The 17,703-nt window shown below is 37.5% G+C and overlaps 2 non-coding genes and 65 pseudogenes across 2 annotated transcripts; all 67 read left to right on the forward strand.

The window, feature by feature from the left end:
* Nucleotides 1-58, forward strand: part of LOC148494066 (5S ribosomal RNA) — a 119-nt pseudogene extending 61 nt beyond the window's left edge.
* A 116-nt stretch (nucleotides 59-174) lies between these two features.
* On the forward strand, nucleotides 175-293 carry LOC148494067 (5S ribosomal RNA; annotated as a pseudogene).
* Nucleotides 294-644: 351 nt separating this feature from the next.
* Nucleotides 645-763, forward strand: LOC148494068 (5S ribosomal RNA; annotated as a pseudogene).
* Nucleotides 764-878: 115 nt separating this feature from the next.
* On the forward strand, nucleotides 879-997 carry LOC148494069 (5S ribosomal RNA; annotated as a pseudogene).
* A 116-nt stretch (nucleotides 998-1,113) lies between these two features.
* LOC148494070 (5S ribosomal RNA) lies at nucleotides 1,114-1,232 on the forward strand (annotated as a pseudogene).
* Nucleotides 1,233-1,348: 116 nt separating this feature from the next.
* On the forward strand, nucleotides 1,349-1,467 carry LOC148494071 (5S ribosomal RNA; annotated as a pseudogene).
* A 116-nt stretch (nucleotides 1,468-1,583) lies between these two features.
* LOC148494072 (5S ribosomal RNA) lies at nucleotides 1,584-1,702 on the forward strand (annotated as a pseudogene).
* A 115-nt stretch (nucleotides 1,703-1,817) lies between these two features.
* On the forward strand, nucleotides 1,818-1,936 carry LOC148494073 (5S ribosomal RNA). Its single transcript, XR_015870687.1, has one exon. It is a non-coding gene; the product is annotated as a 5S ribosomal RNA (ribosomal RNA).
* A 351-nt stretch (nucleotides 1,937-2,287) lies between these two features.
* LOC148494074 (5S ribosomal RNA) lies at nucleotides 2,288-2,406 on the forward strand (annotated as a pseudogene).
* Nucleotides 2,407-2,521: 115 nt separating this feature from the next.
* LOC148494075 (5S ribosomal RNA) lies at nucleotides 2,522-2,640 on the forward strand (annotated as a pseudogene).
* Nucleotides 2,641-2,755: 115 nt separating this feature from the next.
* On the forward strand, nucleotides 2,756-2,874 carry LOC148494076 (5S ribosomal RNA; annotated as a pseudogene).
* Nucleotides 2,875-2,990: 116 nt separating this feature from the next.
* On the forward strand, nucleotides 2,991-3,109 carry LOC148494077 (5S ribosomal RNA; annotated as a pseudogene).
* Nucleotides 3,110-3,225: 116 nt separating this feature from the next.
* On the forward strand, nucleotides 3,226-3,344 carry LOC148494078 (5S ribosomal RNA; annotated as a pseudogene).
* Nucleotides 3,345-3,460: 116 nt separating this feature from the next.
* Nucleotides 3,461-3,579, forward strand: LOC148494079 (5S ribosomal RNA; annotated as a pseudogene).
* A 115-nt stretch (nucleotides 3,580-3,694) lies between these two features.
* LOC148494080 (5S ribosomal RNA) lies at nucleotides 3,695-3,813 on the forward strand. Its single transcript, XR_015871510.1, has one exon. It is a non-coding gene; the product is annotated as a 5S ribosomal RNA (ribosomal RNA).
* A 115-nt stretch (nucleotides 3,814-3,928) lies between these two features.
* On the forward strand, nucleotides 3,929-4,047 carry LOC148494081 (5S ribosomal RNA; annotated as a pseudogene).
* Nucleotides 4,048-4,163: 116 nt separating this feature from the next.
* LOC148494082 (5S ribosomal RNA) lies at nucleotides 4,164-4,282 on the forward strand (annotated as a pseudogene).
* Nucleotides 4,283-4,398: 116 nt separating this feature from the next.
* On the forward strand, nucleotides 4,399-4,517 carry LOC148494083 (5S ribosomal RNA; annotated as a pseudogene).
* A 351-nt stretch (nucleotides 4,518-4,868) lies between these two features.
* LOC148494084 (5S ribosomal RNA) lies at nucleotides 4,869-4,987 on the forward strand (annotated as a pseudogene).
* Nucleotides 4,988-5,103: 116 nt separating this feature from the next.
* On the forward strand, nucleotides 5,104-5,222 carry LOC148494085 (5S ribosomal RNA; annotated as a pseudogene).
* A 115-nt stretch (nucleotides 5,223-5,337) lies between these two features.
* LOC148494086 (5S ribosomal RNA) lies at nucleotides 5,338-5,456 on the forward strand (annotated as a pseudogene).
* A 116-nt stretch (nucleotides 5,457-5,572) lies between these two features.
* LOC148494087 (5S ribosomal RNA) lies at nucleotides 5,573-5,691 on the forward strand (annotated as a pseudogene).
* Nucleotides 5,692-5,807: 116 nt separating this feature from the next.
* On the forward strand, nucleotides 5,808-5,926 carry LOC148494088 (5S ribosomal RNA; annotated as a pseudogene).
* A 116-nt stretch (nucleotides 5,927-6,042) lies between these two features.
* On the forward strand, nucleotides 6,043-6,161 carry LOC148494089 (5S ribosomal RNA; annotated as a pseudogene).
* A 116-nt stretch (nucleotides 6,162-6,277) lies between these two features.
* On the forward strand, nucleotides 6,278-6,396 carry LOC148494090 (5S ribosomal RNA; annotated as a pseudogene).
* A 116-nt stretch (nucleotides 6,397-6,512) lies between these two features.
* On the forward strand, nucleotides 6,513-6,631 carry LOC148494091 (5S ribosomal RNA; annotated as a pseudogene).
* A 116-nt stretch (nucleotides 6,632-6,747) lies between these two features.
* Nucleotides 6,748-6,866, forward strand: LOC148494092 (5S ribosomal RNA; annotated as a pseudogene).
* Nucleotides 6,867-6,982: 116 nt separating this feature from the next.
* Nucleotides 6,983-7,101, forward strand: LOC148494093 (5S ribosomal RNA; annotated as a pseudogene).
* A 351-nt stretch (nucleotides 7,102-7,452) lies between these two features.
* LOC148494094 (5S ribosomal RNA) lies at nucleotides 7,453-7,571 on the forward strand (annotated as a pseudogene).
* A 116-nt stretch (nucleotides 7,572-7,687) lies between these two features.
* Nucleotides 7,688-7,806, forward strand: LOC148494095 (5S ribosomal RNA; annotated as a pseudogene).
* Nucleotides 7,807-7,922: 116 nt separating this feature from the next.
* LOC148494096 (5S ribosomal RNA) lies at nucleotides 7,923-8,041 on the forward strand (annotated as a pseudogene).
* Nucleotides 8,042-8,157: 116 nt separating this feature from the next.
* LOC148494097 (5S ribosomal RNA) lies at nucleotides 8,158-8,276 on the forward strand (annotated as a pseudogene).
* A 350-nt stretch (nucleotides 8,277-8,626) lies between these two features.
* LOC148494098 (5S ribosomal RNA) lies at nucleotides 8,627-8,745 on the forward strand (annotated as a pseudogene).
* Nucleotides 8,746-9,095: 350 nt separating this feature from the next.
* Nucleotides 9,096-9,214, forward strand: LOC148494099 (5S ribosomal RNA; annotated as a pseudogene).
* Nucleotides 9,215-9,330: 116 nt separating this feature from the next.
* LOC148494100 (5S ribosomal RNA) lies at nucleotides 9,331-9,449 on the forward strand (annotated as a pseudogene).
* A 116-nt stretch (nucleotides 9,450-9,565) lies between these two features.
* Nucleotides 9,566-9,684, forward strand: LOC148494101 (5S ribosomal RNA; annotated as a pseudogene).
* A 116-nt stretch (nucleotides 9,685-9,800) lies between these two features.
* LOC148494102 (5S ribosomal RNA) lies at nucleotides 9,801-9,919 on the forward strand (annotated as a pseudogene).
* Nucleotides 9,920-10,035: 116 nt separating this feature from the next.
* Nucleotides 10,036-10,154, forward strand: LOC148494103 (5S ribosomal RNA; annotated as a pseudogene).
* A 116-nt stretch (nucleotides 10,155-10,270) lies between these two features.
* LOC148494104 (5S ribosomal RNA) lies at nucleotides 10,271-10,389 on the forward strand (annotated as a pseudogene).
* Nucleotides 10,390-10,505: 116 nt separating this feature from the next.
* On the forward strand, nucleotides 10,506-10,624 carry LOC148494105 (5S ribosomal RNA; annotated as a pseudogene).
* Nucleotides 10,625-10,739: 115 nt separating this feature from the next.
* Nucleotides 10,740-10,858, forward strand: LOC148494106 (5S ribosomal RNA; annotated as a pseudogene).
* Nucleotides 10,859-10,974: 116 nt separating this feature from the next.
* On the forward strand, nucleotides 10,975-11,093 carry LOC148494107 (5S ribosomal RNA; annotated as a pseudogene).
* Nucleotides 11,094-11,209: 116 nt separating this feature from the next.
* On the forward strand, nucleotides 11,210-11,328 carry LOC148494108 (5S ribosomal RNA; annotated as a pseudogene).
* Nucleotides 11,329-11,444: 116 nt separating this feature from the next.
* On the forward strand, nucleotides 11,445-11,563 carry LOC148494109 (5S ribosomal RNA; annotated as a pseudogene).
* Nucleotides 11,564-11,679: 116 nt separating this feature from the next.
* On the forward strand, nucleotides 11,680-11,798 carry LOC148494110 (5S ribosomal RNA; annotated as a pseudogene).
* A 115-nt stretch (nucleotides 11,799-11,913) lies between these two features.
* LOC148494111 (5S ribosomal RNA) lies at nucleotides 11,914-12,032 on the forward strand (annotated as a pseudogene).
* A 116-nt stretch (nucleotides 12,033-12,148) lies between these two features.
* Nucleotides 12,149-12,267, forward strand: LOC148494112 (5S ribosomal RNA; annotated as a pseudogene).
* Nucleotides 12,268-12,383: 116 nt separating this feature from the next.
* LOC148494113 (5S ribosomal RNA) lies at nucleotides 12,384-12,502 on the forward strand (annotated as a pseudogene).
* A 351-nt stretch (nucleotides 12,503-12,853) lies between these two features.
* Nucleotides 12,854-12,972, forward strand: LOC148494114 (5S ribosomal RNA; annotated as a pseudogene).
* Nucleotides 12,973-13,088: 116 nt separating this feature from the next.
* Nucleotides 13,089-13,207, forward strand: LOC148494115 (5S ribosomal RNA; annotated as a pseudogene).
* A 116-nt stretch (nucleotides 13,208-13,323) lies between these two features.
* LOC148494116 (5S ribosomal RNA) lies at nucleotides 13,324-13,442 on the forward strand (annotated as a pseudogene).
* Nucleotides 13,443-13,558: 116 nt separating this feature from the next.
* LOC148494117 (5S ribosomal RNA) lies at nucleotides 13,559-13,677 on the forward strand (annotated as a pseudogene).
* A 116-nt stretch (nucleotides 13,678-13,793) lies between these two features.
* Nucleotides 13,794-13,912, forward strand: LOC148494118 (5S ribosomal RNA; annotated as a pseudogene).
* A 115-nt stretch (nucleotides 13,913-14,027) lies between these two features.
* On the forward strand, nucleotides 14,028-14,146 carry LOC148494119 (5S ribosomal RNA; annotated as a pseudogene).
* A 116-nt stretch (nucleotides 14,147-14,262) lies between these two features.
* Nucleotides 14,263-14,381, forward strand: LOC148494120 (5S ribosomal RNA; annotated as a pseudogene).
* Nucleotides 14,382-14,497: 116 nt separating this feature from the next.
* LOC148494121 (5S ribosomal RNA) lies at nucleotides 14,498-14,616 on the forward strand (annotated as a pseudogene).
* A 351-nt stretch (nucleotides 14,617-14,967) lies between these two features.
* On the forward strand, nucleotides 14,968-15,086 carry LOC148494122 (5S ribosomal RNA; annotated as a pseudogene).
* Nucleotides 15,087-15,202: 116 nt separating this feature from the next.
* Nucleotides 15,203-15,321, forward strand: LOC148494123 (5S ribosomal RNA; annotated as a pseudogene).
* A 117-nt stretch (nucleotides 15,322-15,438) lies between these two features.
* Nucleotides 15,439-15,557, forward strand: LOC148494124 (5S ribosomal RNA; annotated as a pseudogene).
* Nucleotides 15,558-15,673: 116 nt separating this feature from the next.
* Nucleotides 15,674-15,792, forward strand: LOC148494125 (5S ribosomal RNA; annotated as a pseudogene).
* A 115-nt stretch (nucleotides 15,793-15,907) lies between these two features.
* LOC148494126 (5S ribosomal RNA) lies at nucleotides 15,908-16,026 on the forward strand (annotated as a pseudogene).
* A 116-nt stretch (nucleotides 16,027-16,142) lies between these two features.
* Nucleotides 16,143-16,261, forward strand: LOC148494127 (5S ribosomal RNA; annotated as a pseudogene).
* A 116-nt stretch (nucleotides 16,262-16,377) lies between these two features.
* LOC148494128 (5S ribosomal RNA) lies at nucleotides 16,378-16,496 on the forward strand (annotated as a pseudogene).
* Nucleotides 16,497-16,847: 351 nt separating this feature from the next.
* On the forward strand, nucleotides 16,848-16,966 carry LOC148494129 (5S ribosomal RNA; annotated as a pseudogene).
* A 116-nt stretch (nucleotides 16,967-17,082) lies between these two features.
* On the forward strand, nucleotides 17,083-17,201 carry LOC148494130 (5S ribosomal RNA; annotated as a pseudogene).
* A 116-nt stretch (nucleotides 17,202-17,317) lies between these two features.
* LOC148494131 (5S ribosomal RNA) lies at nucleotides 17,318-17,436 on the forward strand (annotated as a pseudogene).
* Nucleotides 17,437-17,552: 116 nt separating this feature from the next.
* Nucleotides 17,553-17,671, forward strand: LOC148494132 (5S ribosomal RNA; annotated as a pseudogene).
* The last annotated feature ends 32 nt before the right edge of the window (nucleotides 17,672-17,703 follow it).

Genomic DNA, 17,703 nt, shown 5'->3' on the forward strand with positions numbered 1-17,703 from the left:
TTGGGCCTGGTTAGTACTTGGATGGGAGACCACCTAGGAATCCCAGGTGCTGTAGTTAATTTTATACTGCCATAACAGTCTATTCTATTACATTTTACATTTAATTTTTTCAACTTATCAATGAATTTACTTGAGTTAAGAAGTAATAGAGGTCTAAAGTTAATGCTTTTGAGCACCTACAGCCAAACCACACTGGACATGCCCAATCTCGTTTGATCTTGGAAGCTATGCAGTGTTGGGCCTGGTTAGTACTTGGACGGGAGACCACCTGGGAATACCAGGTGCTGTAGGTAATTTTATATAGCCATAACATTCTTTTCTATTACATTTTACATTTAATTTTTTCAACTTATCAATGAATTTACTTGAGTTAAGAAGTAATAGAGGTCTAAATTTAATGCTTTTGAGCACCTACAGCAAAACCACACTGGACATGCCCAATCTCGTCTGATCTTATAAGCTATGCAGTGTTGGGCCTGGTTTGTACTTGGTTGGGAGACCACCTTGGAATTGCAGGTGCTGTAGGAAATTTTATACAGCCAAAACATTCTTTTCTATTACATTTTACATTTAATTTTTTCAACTTATCAATGAATTTACTTGAGTTAAGAAGTAAAAGAGGTCTTAAGTTAATGTTTTTGAGCACCTACAGCCAAACCACACTGGACATGCACAATCTCATCTGATCTTGGAAGCTATGCAGTGTTGGGCCTGGTTAGTACTTGGATGGGAGAACACCTGGGAATACCAGGTGCAATAGGTAATTTTATACTGCCATAACATTCTTTTCTATTACATTTTACATTTCATTTTTCAACTAATCATTGAATTTACTTGAGTTAAGAAGTAAAAGAGGTCTAAAGTTAATGTTTTTGAGCACCTACAGCCAAACCACACTGGACATGCCCAATCTCGTCTGATCTTGGAAGCTTTGCAGTGTTGGGCCTGGTTAGTACTTGGATGGGAGACTATCTGGGCATGCCAGGTGCTGTAGGTAATTTTATGCAGCCATAACAATCTTTTCTATTACATTTTACTTTTAATTTTTTCAACTTATCAATGAATTTACTTGAGTTAAGAAGTAAAAGAGGTCTAAAGTTAATGTTTTTGAGCACCTACAGTCAAACCACAGAGGACATGCCCAATCTCATCTGATCTTGGAAGCTATGCAGTGTTGGGCCTGGTTAGTACTTGGATGGGAGACCACCTGGGAATACCAGGTGCTGTATGTAATATTAGACAGCCAAAACATTCTTTTCTATTACATTTTACATTACATTTTTTCAACTTATCAATGAATTTACTTGAGTTAAGAAGTAATAGAGGTCTAAATTTAATGCTTTTGAGCACCTACAGCCAAACCACACTAGACATGCCCAATCTCGTCTGATCTTGGAAGCTATGCAGTGCTGGGCCTCGTTTGTACTTGGATGGGAGACCACCTGGGAATACCAGGTGCTGTATGTAATTTTAGACAGCCAAAACATTCTTTTCTATTACATTTTACATTTAATTTTTTCAACTTATCAATGAATTTACTTGAGTTAAGAAGTAATAGAGGTCTAAAGTTAATGTTTTTGAGCACCTACAGCCAAAGCACACTGGACATGCCCAATCTCGTCTGATCTTGGAAGCTATACAGTGTTGGGCCTGGTTACTACTTGGACAGGAGACCACGTGGGAATACCAGGTGCTGTAGGTAATTTTATATAGCCATAACATTCTTTTCTATTACATTTTACATTAAATTTTTTAACTCATCAATGAATTTACTTGAGTTAAGAAGTAAAAGAGGTCTAAAGTTAATGTTTTTGAGCACCTACAGTCAAACCACACTGGACATGCCCAATCTCGTCTGATCTTGGAAACTATGCAGTGTTGGGCCTGGTTAGTACTTGGATGGGAGACCCCCTGGGAATACCAGGTGCTGTAGGTAATTTTATACTGCCATAACATTCTTTTCTATTACATTTTACATTTAATATTTTCAACTTATCAATGAATTTACTTGAGTTAAGAAGTAATAGAGGTCTAAATTTAATGCTTTTGAGCACCTACAGCCAAACCACACTGGACATGCCCAATCTCGTCTGATCTTGTAAGCTTTGCTGTGTTGGGCCTGGTTTGTACTTGGATGGGAGACCACCTGGGAATACCAGTACCTGTTGGAAATTTTATACAGCCAAAACATTCTTTTCTATTACATTTTACATTTAATATTTTCAACTTATCAATGAATTTACTTGAGTTAAGAAGTAAAAGAGGTCTAAAGTTAATGTTTTTGAGCACCTACAGCCAAACCACACTGGACAATCCCAATCTTGTTTGATCTTGGAAGCTATGTAGTGTTGGGCCTGGTTAGTACTTTGATGGGAGACCACCTGGGAATACCAGGTGCTGTAGGTAATTTTATACTGCCATAACATTCTTTTCTATTACATTTTACATTTAATTTTTTCAGCTTATCAATGAATTTACTTGAGTTAAGAAGTAATAGAGGTCTAAAGTTAAGGCTTTGGGCACCTACAGCCAAACCACACTGGACATGCCCAATCTCGTCTGATCTGGGAAGCTATGCAGTGTTGGGCCTGGTTAGTACTTCGATGGGAGACCACCTGGGAATACCAGGAGCTGTAGGTAATTTTATACTGCCATAACATTCTTTTCTATTACATTTTACATTTCATTTTTCAACTTATCATTGAATTTACTTGAGTTAAGAAGTAAAAAAGGTCTAAAGTTAATGTTTTTGAGCATTTACAGGCAAACCACACTGGACATGCCCAATCTTGTCTGATCTTGGAAGCTATGCAGTGTTGGGCCTGGTTAGTACTTGGATGGGAGACCACCTGCGAATACCAGGTGCTGTAGGTATTTTTATGCAGCCATAACATTCTTTTCTATTACATTTTACATTTAATTTTTTCAACTTATCAATGAATTAACTTGAGTTAAGAAGTAAAAGAGGTCTAAAGTTAACGTTTTTGAGCACCTACTGTCAAACCACACTGGACATGCCCAATCTCGTCTGATCTTGAAAGCTATGCAGTGTTGGGCCTGGTTAGTACTTGGATGGGAGACCACCTAGGAATCCCAGGTGCTGTAGGTACTTTTATAGTGCCATAACTGTCTTTTCTATTACATTTTACATTTAATTTTTTCAACTTATCAATGAATTTACTTGAGTTAAGAAGTAATAGAGGTCTAAAGTTAATGCTTTTGAGCACCTACAGCCAAATCACACTGGACATGCCCAATCTCATTTGATCTTGGAAGCTATGCAGTGTTGGGCCTGGTTAGTACTTGGATGGGAGACCACCTGGGAATACCAGGTGCTGTAGGTAATTTTATATAGTCATAACATTCTTTTCTATTACATTTTACATTACATTTTTTCAACTTATCAATGAATTAACTTGAGTTAAGAAGTAAAAGAGGTGTAAAGTTAACGTTTTTGAGCACCTACTGTCAAACCACACTGGACATGCCCAATCTCGTCTGATCTTGAAAGCTATGCAGTGTTGGGCCTGGTTAGTACTTGGATGGGAGACCACCTGGGAATGCCAGGTGCTGTAGGTAATTTTATACTGCCATAACATTCTTTTCTATTACATTTTACATTTCATTTTTCAACTAATCATTGAATTTACTTGAGTTAAGAAGTAAAAGAGGTCTAAAGTTAATGTTTTTGAGTACCTACAGCCAAACCACACTGGACATGCCCAATCTCGTCTGAACTTGGAAGCTATGCAGTGTTGGGCCTGGTTAGTACTTGGATGGGAGACCACCTGGGAATACCAGGTGCTGTAGGTAATTTTATACTGCCATAACATTCTTTTCCATTACATTTTACATTTCATTTTTCAACTTATCATTGAATTTACTTGAGTTAAGAAGTAAAAGAGGTCTAAAGTTAATGTTTTTGAGCACCTACAGCCAAACCACACTGGACATGCCCAATCTCGTCTGATCTTGGAAGCTATGCAGTGGTGGGCCTGGTTAGTACTTGGATGGGAGACCACCTAGGAATCCCAGGTGCTGTAGGTAATTTTATACTGCCATAACAGTCTTTTCTACTACATTTTACATTTAATTTTTTCAACTTATCAATGAATTTACTTGAGTTAAGAAGTAATAGAGGTCTAAAGTTAATGCTTTTGAGCTCCTACAGCCAAACCACACTGGACATGCCCAATCTCGTCTGATCTTGGAAGCTATGCAGTGTTGGGCCTGGTTAGTACTTGGACGGGAGACCACATGGGAATACCAGGTGCTGTAGGTAATTTTATATAGCCATAACATTCTTTTCTATAACATTTTACATTACATTTTTTCAACTTATCAATGAATTTACTTGAGTTAAGAAGTAAAAGAGGTCTAAAGTTAATGTTTTTGAGCACCTACAGTCAAACCACACTGGACATTCCAAATCTTGTCTAATCTTGGAAGCTATGCAGTGTTGGGCCTGGTTAGTACTTGGATGGGAGACCACCTGGGAATACCAGGTGCTGTAGGTAATTTTATACTGCCATAACATTCTTTTCTATTACATTTTACATATAATTTTTTCAACTTTTCAATGAATTTAATTGAGTTAAGAAGTAATAGAGGTCTAAATTTAATGCTTTTGAGCACCTACAGCCAAACCACACTGGACATGCCCAATCTCGTCTGATCTTGTAAGCTTTGCTGTGTTGGGCATGGTTTGTACTTGGATGGGAGACCACCTGAGAATACCAGTTGCTGTAGGAAATTTTATACAGCCAAAACATTCTTTTCTATTACATTTTACATTTAATTTTTTCAACTTATCAATGAATTTACTTGAGTTAAGAAGTAAAAGAGGTCTAAAGTTAATGTTTTTGAGCACCTACTGCCAAACCACACTGGACATGCCCAATCTTGTTTGATTTTGGAAGCTATGCAGTGTTGGGCCTGGTTAGTACTTGGATGGGAGACCACCTGGGAATACCAGGTGCTGTAGGTAATTTTATACTACCATAACATTCTTTTCTATTACATTTTACATTTAATTTTTTCAACTTATCAATGAGTTCACTTGAGTTAAGAAGTAATAGAGGTCTAAAGTTAATGGTTTTGGGCACCTACAGCCAAACCACACTGGACATGCCCAATCTCGTCTGATCTTGGAAGCTATGCAGTGTTGGGCCTGGTTAGTACTTGGACGGGAGACCACCTGGGAATACCAGGTTCTGTAGGTAATTTTATATAGCCATAACATTCTTTTCTATTACATTTTACATTTCATTTTTCAACTTATCATTGAATTTACTTGAGTTAAGAAGTAAAAGAGGTCTAAAGTTAATGTTTTTGAGGACCTACGGCCAAACCACACTGGACATGCCCATTCTCGTCTGATCTTGGAAGCTATGCAGTGTTGGGCCTGGTTAGTACTTGGATGGGAGACCACCTAGGAATCCCAGGTGCTGTAGTTAATTTTATACTGCCATAACAGTCTATTCTATTACATTTTACATTTAATTTTTTCAACTTATCAATGAATTTACTTGAGTTAAGAAGTAATAGAGGTCTAAAGTTAATGCTTTTGAGCACCTACAGCCAAACCACACTGGACATGCCCAATCTCGTTTGATCTTGGAAGCTATGCAGTGTTGGGCCTGGTTAGTACTTGGACGGGAGACCACCTGGGAATACCAGGTGCTGTAGGTAATTTTATATAGCCATAACATTCTTTTCTATTACATTTTACATTTAATTTTTTCAACTTATCAATGAATTTACTTGAGTTAAGAAGTAATAGAGGTCTAAATTTAATGCTTTTGAGCACCTACAGCAAAACCACACTGGACATGCCCAATCTCGTCTGATCTTATAAGCTATGCAGTGTTGGGCCTGGTTAGTACTTGGATGGGAGACTATCTGGGCATGCCAGGTGCTGTAGGTAATTTTATGCAGCCATAACAATCTTTTCTATTACATTTTACTTTTAATTTTTTCAACTTATCAATGAATTTACTTGAGTTAAGAAGTAAAAGAGGTCTAAAGTTAATGTTTTTGAGCACCTACAGTCAAACCACAGAGGACATGCCCAATCTCATCTGATCTTGGAAGCTATGCAGTGTTGGGCCTGGTTAGTACTTTGATGGTAGACCACCTGGGAATTGCAGGTGCTGTAGGTAATTTTATACTGCCATAACATTCTTTTCTATTACATTTTACATTTAATTTTTTCAACTTATCAATGAATTTACTTGAGTTAAGAAGTAAAAGAGGTCTAAAGTTAATGCTTTTGAGCACCTACAGCCAAACCACACTAGACATGCCCAATCTCATCTGATCTTGGAAGCTATGCAGTGCTGGGCCTGGTTTGTACTTGGATGGGAGACCACCTGGGAATACCAGGTGCTGTATGTAATTTTAGACAGCCATAACAATCTATTCTATTGCATTTTACTTTTAATTTTTTCAACTTATCAATGAATTTACTTGAGTTAAGAAGTAAAAGAGGTCTAAAGTTAATGTTTTTGAGCACCTATAGCCAAAACACACTGGACATGCCCAATCTCGTCTGATCTTGGAAGCAATGCGGTGTTTGGCCTGGTTACTACTTGGGTGGGAGACCACCTGGGAATACCAGGTCCTGTAGGTAATTTTATACAGCCAAAACATTCTTTTCTATTACAATTTACATTTAATTTTTTCAACTTATCAATGAATTTACTTGAGTTAAGAAGTAAAAGAGGTCTAAAGTTAATGTTTTTGAGCACCTACAGCCAAAGCACACTGGACATGCCCAATCTCATCTGATCTTGGAAGCTATGCAGTGTTGGGCCTGGTTAGTACTTGGACAGGAGACCACCTGGGAATACCAGGTGCTGTAGGTAATTTTATATAGCCATAACATTCTTTTCTATTACATTTTACATTACATTTTTTCAACTTATCAATGAATTTAATTGAGTTAAGAAGTAAAAGAGGTCTAAAGTTAATGTTTTTGAGCACCTACAGTCAAACCACACTGGACATGCCCAATCTCGTCTGATCTTGGAAGCTGTGCAGTGTTGGGCCTGGTTAGTACTTGGATGGGAGACCCCCTGGGAATACCAGGTGCTGTAGATAATTTTATACTGCCATAACATTCTTTTCTATTACATTTTACATTTAATTTTTTCAACTTATCAATGAATTTACTTGAGTTAAGAAGTAATAGAGGTCTAAATTTAAGGCTTTTGAGCACCTACAGCCAAACCATACTGGACATGCCCAATCTCGTCTGATCTTGTAAGCTTTGCTGTGTTGGGCCTGGTTTGTACTTGGATGGGAGACCATCTGGGAATACCAGTACCTGTTGGAAATTTTATACAGCCAAAACATTCTTTTCTATTACATTTTACATTTAATTTTTTCAACTTATCAATGAATTCACTTGAGTTAAGAAGTAATAGAGGTCTAAAGTTAATGGTTTTGGGCACCTACAGCCAAACCACACTGGACATTCCCAATCTTGTTTGATCTTGGAAGCTGTGTAGTGTTGGGCCTGGTTAGTACTTGGATGGGAGACTCCCTGGGAATGCCAGGTGCTGTAGGTAATTTTATGCCGCCATAACATTCTTTTCTATTACATTTTACTTTTAATTTTTTCAACTTATCAATGAATTTACTTGAGTTAAGAAGTAAAAGAGGTCTAAAGTTAATGTTTTTGAGCACCTACAGTCAAACCACAGAGGACATGCCCAATCTCATCTGATCTTGGAAACTATGCAGTGTTGGGTCTGGTTAGTACTTGGATGGGAGACCACCTGGGAATACCAGGTGCTGTAGGTAATTTTATACTGCAATAACTTTCTTTTCTATTACATTTTACATTTAATTTTTTCAACTTATCAATGAATTTACTTGAGTTAAGAAGTAATAGAGGTCTAAATTTAATGTTTTTCAGCACCTACAGCCAAACCACACTGGACATGCCCAATCTCGTCTGATCTTGCAAACTATGCAGTGTTGGGCCTGGTTAGTACTTGGATGGGAAACCACCTGGGAATACCAGGTGCTGTAGGTAATTTTAGACAGCCAAAACATTCTTTTCTATTACATTTTACATTTAATTTTTTCAAATAATCATTGAATTTACTTGGGTTAAGAAGTAAAAGGGGTCTAAAGTTAATGTTTTTGAGCACCTACAGCCAAAGCACACTGGACAATAACAATCTCATCTGATCTTGGACGCTATGCAGTGTTGGGCCTGGTTAGTACTTGGATGGGAGACCACCGGGGAATACCAGATGCTGTAGGTAATTTTATACTGCCATAACATTCTTTTCTATTACATTTTACATTTAATTTTTTCAACTTATCAATGAATTTACTTGAGATAAGAAGTAAAAGAGGTCTAAATTAATGTTTTTGAGCGCCTACAGCCAAACCACACTGGACATGCCCAATCTCGTCTGATCTTGGACGCTATGCCGTGTTGGGCCTGGTAAGAACTTGGATGGGAGAACACCTGGGAATACCAGGTGCTGTACATCATTTTATACTGATATAACATTCTTTTCTATTACATTTTACATTTAATTTTTTCAACTTATCAATGAATTTACTTGAGTTAAGAAGTAATAGAGGTCTAAAGTTAATGCTTTTTAGCATCTACAGCCAAACCACACTGGACATGCCCAATCTCATCTGATCTTGGAAGCTATGCAGTGTTGGGCCTGGTTAGTACTTGGAAGGGAGACCACCTGGGAATACCAGGTGCTGTAGGTAATTTTATACTGCCATAACATTCTTTTCTATTACATTTTACATTTAATTTTTTCAACTTATCAATGAATTTACTTGAGATAAGAAGTAATAGACGTCTAAAGTTAATGGTTTTGGGCACCTACAGCCAAAGCACACTGGACGTGCCCAATATCATCTGATCTTGGAAGCTATGCAGTGTTGGGCCTGGTTAGTACATGGATGGGAGAACACCTGGGAATACCAGGTGCAAGAGGTAATTTTATACTGCCATAACATTCTTTTCCATTACATTTTACATTTCATTTTTCAACTTATCATTGAATTTACTTGAGTTAAGAAGTAAAAGAGGTCTAAAGTTAATGTTTTTGAGCCCCTACAGCCAAACCACACTGGACATGCCCAATCTCATCTGATCTTGGAAGCTATGCAGTGGTGGGCCTGGTTAGTACGTGGATGGGAGACCACCTAGGAATCCCAGGTGCTGTAGGTAATTTTATACTGCCATAACAGTCTTTTCTACTACATTTTACATTTAATTTTTTCAACTTATCAATGAATTTACTTGAGTTAAGAAGTAATAGAGGTCTAAAGTTAATGCTTTTGAGCACCTACAGCCAAACCACACTGGACATGCCCAATCTCGTCTGATCTTGGAAGCTATGCAGTGTTTGGCCTGGTTAGTACTTGGACAGGAGACCACCTGGGAATACCAGGTGCTGTAGGTAATTTTATATAGCCATAACATTCTTTTCTATTACATTTTACATTACATTTTTTCAACTTATCAATGAATTTACTTGAGTTAAGAAGTAAAAGAGGACTAAAGTTAATGTTTTTGAGCACCTACTGCCAAACCACACTGGACATGCCCAATCTTGTTTGATTTTGGAAGCTATGCAGTGTTGGGCCTGGTTAGTACTTGGATGGGAGACCACCTGGGAATACCAGGTGCTGTAGGTAATTTTATACTGCCATAACATTCTTTTCTATTACATTTTACATTTAATTTTTTCAACTTATCAATGAATTCACTTGAGTTAAGAAGTAATAGAGGTCTAAAGTTAATGGTTTTGGGCACCTACAGCCAAACCACACTGGACATGCCCAATCTCGTCTGATCTTGGAAGCTATGCAGTGTTGGGCCTGGTTAGTACATGGATGGGAGACCACCTGGGAATACCAGGAGCTGTAGGTAATTTTATACTGCCAAAACATTCTTTTCTATTAAATTTTACATTTCATATTTTCAACTTATCAATGAATTTACTTGAGTTAAGAAGTAATAGAGGTCTAAATTTAATGCTTTTGAGCACCTACAGCCAAACCACACTGGTCATGCCCAATCTCGTCTGATCTTATAAGCTATGCAGTGTTGGGCCTGGTTTGTACTTGGATGGGAGACCACCTGGGAATTGCAGGTGCTGTAGGAAATTTTATACAGCCAGAACATTCTTTTCTATTACATTTTACATTTAATTTTTTCAACTTATCAATGAATTTACTTGAGTTAAGAAGTAAAAGAGGTCTAAAGTTAATGGTTTTGAGCACCTACAGCCAAACCACACTGGACATGCCCAATCTCATCTGATCTTGGAAGCTATGCAGTGTTGGGCCTGGTTATTACTTGGATGGGAGACCACCTGGGAATACCAGGAGCTGTAGGTATTTTTATACTGCCATAACATTATTTTCTATTACATTTTACATTTAATTTTTTCAACTTATCAATGAATTTACTTGAGTTAAGAAGTAATAGAGGTCTAAAGTTAATGTTTTTGAGCACCTACAGCCAAACCACACTGGACATGCCCAATCTCGTCTGATATTGGAAGCTATGCAGTGTTGGGCCTGGTTAGTACTTGGATGGGAGAACACCTGGGAATACCAGGTGCAAGAGGTAATTTTATACTGCCATAACATTCTTTTCTATTACATTTTACATTTCATTTTTCAACTAATCATTGAATTTACTTGAGTTAAGAAGTAAAAGAGGTCTAAAGTTAATGTTTTTGAGCACCTACAGCCAAACCACACTGGACATGCCCAATCTCATCTGATCTTGGAAGCTATGCAGTGTTGGGCCTGGTTAGTACTTGGATGGGAGACCACCTGGGCATGCCAGGTGCTGTAGGTAATTTTATGCAGCCATAACATTCTTTTCTATTACATTTTACTTTTAATTTTTTCAACTTATCTATGAATTTACTTGAGTTAAGAAGTAAAAGAGGTCTATAGTTAATGTTTTTGAGCACCTACAGCCAAACCACACTGGACATACCCAATCTCATCTTATCTTGGAAGCTATGCAGTGTTAGGCCTGGTTAGTACTTGGACGGAAGACCACCTGGGAATACCAGGTGCTGTAGGTAATTTTATATAGCCATAACATTCTTTTCTATTACATTTTACATTAAATTTTTTCAACTTATCAATGAATTTACTTGAGTTAAGAAGTAAAAGAGGTCTAAAGTTAATGTTTTTGAGCACCTACAGTCAAACCACACTGGACATGCCCAATCTCGTCTGATCTTGGAAGCTATGCAGTGTTGGGCCTAGTTAGTATTTGGATGGGAGACCCACTGGGAATACCAGGTGCTGTAGGTAATTTTATACTGCCAGAACATTCTTTTCTATTACATTTTACATTTAATTTTTTCAACTTATCAATGAATTTACTTGAGTTAAGAAGTAATAGAGGTCTAAATTTAATGCTTTTGAGCACCTACAGCCAAACCACACTGGACATGCCCAATCTCGTCTGATCTTATAAGCTATGCAGTGTTGGGCCTGGTTTGTACTTGGATGGGAGACCACCTGGGAATTGCAGGTGCTGTAGGAAATTTTATACAGCCAAAACATTCTTTTCTATTACATTTTACATTTAATTTTTTCAACTTATCAATGAATTTACTTGAGTTAAGAAGTAATAGAGGTCTAAAGTTAATGTTTTTGAGCACCTACAGCCAAACCACACTGGACATGCCCAATCTCGTCTGATATTGGAAGCTATGCAGTGTTGGGCCTGGTTAGTACTTGGATGGGAGAACACCTGGGAATACCAGGTGCAAGAGGTAATTTTATACTGCCATAACATTCTTTTCTATTACATTTTACATTTCATTTTTCAACTAATCATTGAATTTACTTGAGTTAAGAAGTAAAAGAGGTCTAAAGTTAATGTTTTTGAGCACCTACAGCCAAACCACACTGGACATGCCCAATCTCATCTGATCTTGGAAGCTATGCAGTGTTGGGCCTGGTTAGTACTTGGATGGGAGACTACCTGGGCATGCCAGGTGCTGTAGGTAATTTTATGCAGCCATAACATTCTTTTCTATTACATTTTACTTTTAATCTTTTCAACTTATCAATGAATTTACTTGAGTTAAGAAGTAAAAGAGGTCTATAGTTAATGTTTTTGAGCACCTACAGCCAAACCACACTGGACATACCCAATCTCATCTTATCTTGGAAGCTATGCAGTGTTGGGCCTGGTTAGTACTTGGACGGAAGACCACCTGGGAATACCAGGTGCTGTAGGTAATTTTATATAGCCATAACATTCTTTTCTATTACATTTTACATTAAATTTTTTCAACTTATCAATGAATTTACTTGAGTTAAGAAGTAAAAGAGGTCTGAAGTTAATGTTTTTGAGCACCTACAGTCAAACCACACTGGACATGCCCAATCTCGTCTGATCTTGGAAGCTATGCAGTGTTGGGCCTAGTTAGTACTTGGATGGGAGACCCCCTGGGAATACCAGGTGCTGTAGGTAATTTTATACTGCCATAACATTCTTTTCTATTACATTTTACATTTAATTTTTTCAACTTATCAATGAATTTACTTGAGTTAAGAAGTAATAGAGGTCTAAATTTAATGCTTTTGAGCACCTACAGCCAAACCACACTGGACATGCCCAATCTCGTCTGATCTTGTAAGCCTTGCTGTGTTGGGCCTGGTTTGTACTTGGATGGGAGACCACCTGGGAATACCAGTTGCTGTAGGAAATTTTATACAGCCAAAACATTCTTTTCTATTACATTTTACATTACATTTTTTCAACTTATCAATGAATTTACTTGAGTTAAGAAGTAAAAGAGGACTAAAGTTAATGTTTTTGAGCACCTACTGCCAAACCACACTGGACATGCCCAATCTTGTTTGATTTTGGAAGCTATGCAGTGTTGGGCCTGGTTAGTACTTGGATGGGAGACCACCTGGGAATACCAGGTGCTGTAGGTAATTTTATACTGCCATAACATTCTTTTCTATTACATTTTACATTTAATTTTTTCAACTTATCAATGAATTCACTTGAGTTAAGAAGTAATAGAGGTCTAAAGTTAATGGTTTTGGGCACCTACAGCCAAACCACACTGGACATGCCCAATCTCGTCTGATCTTGGAAGCTATGCAGTGTTGGGCCTGGTTAGTACATGGATGGGAGACCACCTGGGAATACCAGGAGCTGTAGGTAATTTTATACTGCCAAAACATTCTTTTCTATTAAATTTTACATTTCATATTTTCAACTTATCAATGAATTTACTTGAGTTAAGAAGTAATAGAGGTCTAAATTTAATGCTTTTGAGCACCTACAGCCAAACCACACTGGTCATGCCCAATCTCGTCTGATCTTATAAGCTATGCAGTGTTGGGCCTGGTTTGTACTTGGATGGGAGACCACCTGGGAATTGCAGGTGCTGTAGGAAATTTTATACAGCCAGAACATTCTTTTCTATTACATTTTACATTTAATTTTTTCAACTTATCAATGAATTTACTTGAGTTAAGAAGTAAAAGAGGTCTAAAGTTAATGGTTTTGAGCACCTACAGCCAAACCACACTGGACATGCCCAATCTCATCTGATCTTGGAAGCTATGCAGTGTTGGGCCTGGTTATTACTTGGATGGGAGACCACCTGGGAATACCAGGAGCTGTAGGTAATTTTATACTGCCATAACATTATTTTCTATTACATTTTACATTTAATTTTTTCAACTTATCAATGAATTTACTTGAGTTAAGAAGTAATAGAGGTCTAAAGTTAATGTTTTTGAGCACCTACAGCCAAACCACACTGGACATGCCCAATCTCGTCTGATATTGGAAGCTATGCAGTGTTGGGCCTGGTTAGTACTTGGATGGGAGAACACCTGGGAATACCAGGTGCAAGAGGTAATTTTATACTGCCATAACATTCTTTTCTATTACATTTTACATTTCATTTTTCAACTAATCATTGAATTTACTTGAGTTAAGAAGTAAAAGAGGTCTAAAGTTAATGTTTTTGAGCACCTACAGCCAAACCACACTGGACATGCCCAATCTCATCTGATCTTGGAAGCTATGCAGTGTTGGGCCTGGTTAGTACTTGGATGGGAGACTACCTGGGCATGCCAGGTGCTGTAGGTAATTTTATGCAGCCATAACATTCTTTTCTATTACATTTTACTTTTAATTTTTTCAACTTATCTATGAATTTACTTGAGTTAAGAAGTAAAAGAGGTCTAAAGTTAATGTTTTTGAGCACCTACAGCCAAACCACACTGGACATACCCAATCTCATCTTATCTTGGAAGCTATGCAGTGTTAGGCCTGGTTAGTACTTGGACGGAAGACCACCTGGGAATACCAGGTGCTGTAGGTAATTTTATATAGCCATAACATTCTTTTCTATTACATTTTACATTAAATTTTTTCAACTTATCAATGAATTTACTTGAGTTAAGAAGTAAAAGAGGTCTAAAGTTAATGTTTTTGAGCACCTACAGTCAAACCACACTGGACATGCCCAATCTCGTCTGATCTTGGAAGCTATGCAGTGTTGGGCCTAGTTAGTACTTGGATGGGAGACCCACTGGGAATACCAGGTGCTGTAGGTAATTTTATACTGCCAGAACATTCTTTTCTATTACATTTTACATTTAATTTTTTCAACTTATCAATGAATTTACTTGAGTTAAGAAGTAATAGAGGTCTAAATTTAATGCTTTTGAGCACCTACAGCCAAACCACACTGGACATGCCCAATCTCGTCTGATCTTGTAAGCCTTGCTGTGTTGGGCCTGGTTTGTACTTGGATGGGAGACCACCTGGGAATACCAGTTGCTGTAGGAAATTTTATACAGCCAAAACATTCTTTTCTATTACATTTTACATTTAATTTTTTCAATTTATCAATGAATTTACTTGAGTTAAGAAGTAAAAGAGGTCTAAAGTTAATGTTTTTGAGCACCTACTGCCAAACCACACTGGACATGCCCAATCTTGTTTGATTTTGGAAGCTAAGCAGTGTTGGGCCTGGTTAGTACTTGGATGGGAGACCACCTGGGAATACCAGGTGCTGTAGGTAATTTTATACTGCCATAACATTCTTTTCTATTACATTTTACATTTAATTTTTTCAACTTATCAATGAATTCACTTGAGTTAAGAAGTAATAGAGGTCTAAAGTTAATGGTTTTGGGCACCTACAGCCAAACCACACTGGACATGCCCAATCTCGTCTGATCTTGGAAGCTATGCAGTGTTGGGCCTGGTTAGTACTTGGATGGGAGACCACCTGGGAATACCAGGAGCAGTAGGTAATTTTATACTGCCAAAACATTCTTTTCTATTAAATTTTACATTTCATTTTTTCAACTTATCAATGAATTTACTTGAGTTAAGAAGTAATAGAGGTCTAAATTTAAATGCTTTTGAACACCTACAGCCAAACCACACTGGACATGCCCAATCTCGTCTGATCTTATAAGCTATGCAGTGTTGGGCCTGGTTTGTACTTGGATGGGAGACCACCTGGGAATTGCAGGTGCTGTAGGAAATTTTATACAGCCAAAACATTCTTTTCTATTACATTTTACATTTAATTTTTTCAACTTATCAATGAATTTACTTGAGTTAAGAAGTAATAGAGGTCTAAAGTTAATGTTTTTGAGCACCTACAGCCAAACCACACTGGACATGCCCAATCTCGTCTGATATTGGAAGCTATGCAGTGTTGGGCCTGGTTAGTACTTGGATGGGAGAACACCTGGGAATACCAGGTGCAAGAGGTAATTTTATACTGCCATAACATTCTTTTCTATTACATTTTACATTTCATTTTTCAACTAATCATTGAATTTACTTGAGTTAAGAAGTAAAAGAGGTCTAAAGTTAATGTTTTTGAGCACCTACAGCCAAACCACACTGGACATGCCCAATCTCATCTGATCTTGGAAGCTATGCAGTGTTGGGCCTGGTTAGTACTTGGATGGGAGACTACCTGGGCATGCCAGGTGCTGTAGGTAATTTTATGCAGCCATAACATTCTTTTCTATTACATTTTACTTTTAATCTTTTCAACTTATCAATGAATTTACTTGAGTTAAGAAGTAAAAGAGGTCTATAGTTAATGTTTTTGAGCACCTACAGCCAAACCACACTGGACATACCCAATCTCATCTTATCTTGGAAGCTATGCAGTGTTGGGCCTGGTTAGTACTTGGACGGAAGACCACCTGCGAATACCAGGTGCTGTAGGTAATTTTATATAGCCATAACATTCTTTTCTATTACATTTTACATTAAATTTTTTCAACTTATCAATGAATTTACTTGAGTTAAGAAGTAAAAGAGGTCTGAAGTTAATGTTTTTGAGCACCTACAGTCAAACCACACTGGACATGCCCAATCTCGTCTGATCTTGGAAGCTATGCAGTGTTGGGCCTAGTTAGTACTTGGATGGGAGACCCCCTGGGAATACCAGGTGCTGTAGGTAATTTTATACTGCCATAACATTCTTTTCTATTACATTTTACATTTAATTTTTTCAACTTATCAATGAATTTACTTGAGTTAAGAAGTAATAGAGGTCTAAATTTAATGCTTTTGAGCACCTACAGCCAAACCACACTGGACATGCCCAATCTCGTCTGATCTTGTAAGCCTTGCTGTGTTGGGCCTGGTTTGTACTTGGATGGGAGACCACCTGGGAATACCAGTTGCTGTAGGAAATTTTATACAGCCAAAACATTCTTTTCTATTACATTTTACATTACATTTTTTCAACTTATCAATGAATTTACTTGAGTTAAGAAGTAAAAGAGGACTAAAGTTAATGTTTTTGAGCACCTACTGCCAAACCACACTGGACATGCCCAATCTTGTTTGATTTTGGAAGCTATGCAGTGTTGGGCCTGGTTAGTACTTGGATGGGAGACCACCTGGGAATACCAGGTGCTGTAGGTAATTTTATACTGCCATAACATTCTTTTCTATTACATTTTACATTTAATTTTTTCAACTTATCAATGAATTCACTTGAGTTAAGAAGTAATAGAGGTCTAAAGTTAATGGTTTTGGGCACCTACAGCCAAACCACACTGGACATGCCCAATCTCGTCTGATCTTGGAAGCTATGCAGTGTTGGGCCTGGTTAGTACATGGATGGGAGACCACCTGGGAATACCAGGAGCTGTAGGTAATTTTATACTGCCAAAACATTCTTTTCTATTAAATTTTACATTTCATATTTTCAACTTATCAATGAATTTACTTGAGTTAAGAAGTAATAGAGGTCTAAATTTAATGCTTTTGAGCACCTACAGCCAAACCACACTGGTCATGACCAATCTCGTCTGATCTTATAAGCTATGCAGTGTTGGGCCTGGTTTGTACTTGGATGGGAGACCACCTGGGAATTGCAGGTGCTGTAGGAAATTTTATACAGCCAGAACATTCTTTTCTATTACATTTTACATTTAATTTTTTCAACTTATCAATGAATTTACTTGAGTTAAGAAGTAAAAGAGGTCTAAAGTTAATGGTTTTGAGCACCTACAGCCAAACCACACTGGACATGCCCAATCTCATCTGATCTTGGAAGCTATGCAGTGTTGGGCCTGGTTATTACTTGGATGGGAGACCACCTGGGAATACCAGGAGCTGTAGGTAATTTTATACTGCCATAACATTATTTTCTATTA

Source organism: Taudactylus pleione, unplaced genomic scaffold, assembly GCF_031769625.1.
Source record: "Taudactylus pleione unplaced genomic scaffold, aTauple2 ptg000550l, whole genome shotgun sequence".
NCBI classification, from domain to species: Eukaryota; Metazoa; Chordata; class Amphibia; order Anura; family Myobatrachidae; genus Taudactylus; species Taudactylus pleione.